We start from the raw sequence: 3,944 nt of genomic DNA, 5'->3' as shown, positions 1-3,944 counted from the left end.
CTAAAGCAGAACTGTGGGGATGCTGGAGCAAACAGTGATGATCTAGTTTTACAACACCAGACTTTTGAACAGGTTTTTCTCATTACACATTACAGTGTTTCCTCATTAATATTTAAAGATGCTATATTAATCCTTTTGAAAAATGACACTGTCTTGCATCCCATAGACTCAAAGCACAATGGGAAAGACAGTGAGTATCATATTAGGGAACCATAGATTTTCATGTTTCATTGGATCAGTGGTCATTTAAAAGGTTAATCTTCAAGAAATTAGAGCAGTACAATATGCTTCTAACAGCTTATTTTTCAACAATTGCATATGTTTTATTTTACGTTCACCCCAGACAGAGGCATTTAAAGTTTTGTAAGCAGTCATGTATATATAGCTATTAATGATAATTTGCATTTTCAGTTGTAATGACTTTCATTTTGAATGTTGATCTATATGAATTCTCCCTGACGAACTGATGATTAGAATATTCTGTCCTTATGAATAGTGTAGGAATTCAATGTGGTTACTATTACTATAGTGGTTGCTAAAATAAGTAGCGATTTACTGAACATTGTCTGCAGTAGACCCACAGAAATTTTTGTGATAGCATTCTTTCTAATACTTAGAACAACTATAACATCCACAAGCAATCTTGATGCATCTAGATCAAAGTGTAGTGAAACACACAGGAATTGGTGTTAATTTGCTTAGCTAAATTTCTACAAGTTGTGCTTTTTCCTCAAGAAAAAAAAAAAAAAGAGGGGAAAAAAAACCCCAAAACATTTAGCTATTGAAAAATAAGTTTCTAGACAGTATGCATTTTATTCTTCCTTAAGCCTTCCTTAAGCCGTGGCATGTGGTATACAGGCTTTCACTATTCTTTGATCAGATAACACACATATTTACAACTCTGTACTTCTCCAAGTTGAGGGCTGAAATTGGGGAAAGACACACTCACAATGCAGCTCAAGAGTCCGTAGAATGGAGGACAGCAGTTCAACAAGAGACTGCAGGCAGAAAAAATAATTTCTTGCTGGAAGCACCCACGAAGACGTCAAGTACCTGGCACTAACTGTTCAGGTTCAGTTGACCCACCAGGTTTGACCCACACCGATTTTAGTGATACTCAGATGCACATATTTACAGAAGAAAAAGTGTTATGTGAAGAAAACCAGTCAAAGGAGTGGGAAGTATAAAATGTCTTTCTCAAAGTGGCTGCCCCTCCCCAGGTTGGCCAGTTGTGAGGTTTGTCATCTTGCAACAACGAACTGGGACTTCAGCCTAATTTACAAGAGGCTTTAGATGTCCTTACCTACCTGGTCATTCCTTTAGTCAGGTATCTGGTGGATCACGATTCAAAACTCCTGTCAACAAAGCATTGCTCCATAGCACTGGGACTCATGATTGTAAATCTTACGTTTAGTGGCCTCTGAACAACAGCCAGTGCTCAATTTTCAACTCAAATCACTGCCTTTCATTTGAATTTATCTAAAATTAATATATTTGAGTATCTGTGAAGAAAGCCCAAGCAATCTTTTGCCATCTAACACTTCTTCACTAAGTAACACTTCCTCAGTGGTGGAAGGAGAAGCCAAAACTTGTTTTTAGTTTTATCATAGTATCATAGAATCATTTAGGCTGCAAAGACCTTTAAGATCACTGAGGCTGCTGAGATGCCACATCTAACAAGACAGACTTCTCAACTGTACATTAATCCAGTAATGTTCATAAAAGCAGTAGTGAGAGCATGGCACCACAGACAATAAAACATAGTTGCATTCAGGACATAGCACGGAGCTAAACTTCTTTAAAATAAATCCTCACCACCCAAAATGGCCACAGAACAAGTTTTCCTTTACTAACATGAGGTAATTGGTAAGTTCACACTGACAGCAGGAACATGGATTCTGTTTTTGCTCAAACTCGGGTGGAATTTCCAAAGAATCCTAAGTCAATAGTGCCTTCCCAAGATCTGCTAGAAATGCAAGGATGGGACTGACAGACCTGCAGATCAAAGAGCACTCATGATCTTTATATGGAAAACTATACAAAACAGAAGGCCAGCCTTCAGTCACAAAATTCAACTATAATCCTGGATTTCAGAAGATCTCAGAAATTCTCCCAGGAGCACTGGCACCAGGACAGGCACGTTAAGAATCTTGCTCTTTGCCACACTCCATCTGGCCTTGAAATAGTGAGCTAAGAAGCAAGAACAAATTACTCTGCAATTGAGTGTTTTGAGTCAACTGTGGAAAACGGGAAATGTAAGTCACTTCAGTTGTCATGTGGATGAAACTCTTGGTGGGTACATTTAATTAGAAACAACAGCAAGTGAACAATATCAAGATGTGCAGTAAACGTGCCCTCTACTCTTCTGAATAAGTGCCTAAATTACATTCACTCTGTCCTTTCTATGAGATGTCTATATTTTGGAAAATGACTGGAAGTTGTGTCTACTCTCACACACTCCAAGTGGGGAAATGAAACAACGTAACTGCAAATTAGTTTGTGATTCTCAGTGTAACCAGATATCCCACAGTAACATGCTGTGCTTGCTACTGAGAAGTCACCACTTCTTTACAACTGCATCTTACTGTCTTTTCCAACTCAGCTGACTTTTAATAAATGTTGCACTGAGTTTTAAGTCACTGAGAAAGATAAAAATCATGATGCAAGAAGCTTGCAGGCAGCTATAGGCAAAAGCAAAATAGGGAGTAGACACAGAGGGGCAGTGAAATACCTGTGGTTCCACTGCCTCCTTGGCTGTGGTGTAGTCCAGGAATTCGATGGTCACTCATAAAAAATATTACATGCTGTTACCAACCTTTCCAACTCCTGCATGGTAGCAGGAGTAACTGGTGTCTCCATTCCTTATCACTCAGGAGTGACCAGTTCCAGGCTGTCTTTACATCTGGATCTTTGGGGATCTTTTTGGGCAGCAAAATTCAGTTATGCCTACACATTAGCTGATGGCTACAAAAAAAAAAAAAAAAAAAAAAAAAAAAAAAAATTCCTAGTATTATGAAAGAGGTGTATTTAGTCAGACCAAAATATACAGTGTGTTGCTGACTAACTTAATGACCACCTTTCCTGCAGTGCCTAAATGCAATACAAAAAAGTGGTCTTTGGCACACTGCAACTGGAGCATAGTTTTCTGAATTTTTATATTTTTATTTCTGCAATAATTTTTATCTCGGTGGAATCAAAACAGTGTCCAGAACAGAGATAAGACAGACATAAAAATATACTTTTAAACATTCATGTTCATAAATGAGTCTGGGCACACTTGAAAATATCCTGGAGACATGAGGTCAAGAGCTATCTTCTACAATTACAGCCTGGTTTGGAGTACCTGAGATCTTTAAGGAACCTTTATTGTTTTTTTATGAAAAACAGATGCTTCAACCTGGAAGACTGTTCACTTGAAATCTCTGGCTGACATTAAAAAATTTCATTTGCTTACTTTCTGGGAGATATTTGTATTCTATGAACCAAGCTGAACATAGCAATATATTTTGTAATGTCTTAATTGATCATGGTCCTTATTCTTTGGAATAAATAACCAAAGAACTGGAAAATGTAATTAGCATGGAGAACAGACTTATCTCAAATACCTAGAGGTTATTTCAAAGACTGAAGCAAAGCATTTGGGCTGAGGGGGTATCTGGACTTATGATGTTATGCCCCTTGCCTCAAGTGAAGCTTCAAAATACAAACTCTTTCTCCCTGCTCCCTTCAAAACACAATTTTCCAGTAATTTGAACAGGCAAGATGTTGACATTTCAAGGAGCAGGAAAACTGAACACCATACTCCTGCCTGTGCCAATTCTATTTTGCAAGTCACTGCTGAGTGCTTCCTAGGAGGCAAATAAATGTAAAATAGTACAATCGCCAGCCTTATTCCACCAAGTAATTTATTCCCCTGTCACTTATTTAGTCACATACACTGTGGA

The sequence above is a fragment of the Apus apus genome, chromosome Z (genome assembly GCF_020740795.1).
Source record: "Apus apus isolate bApuApu2 chromosome Z, bApuApu2.pri.cur, whole genome shotgun sequence".
Lineage (NCBI taxonomy): Eukaryota > Metazoa > Chordata > Aves > Apodiformes > Apodidae > Apus > Apus apus.
This window is presented reverse-complemented; position numbering follows the sequence as displayed.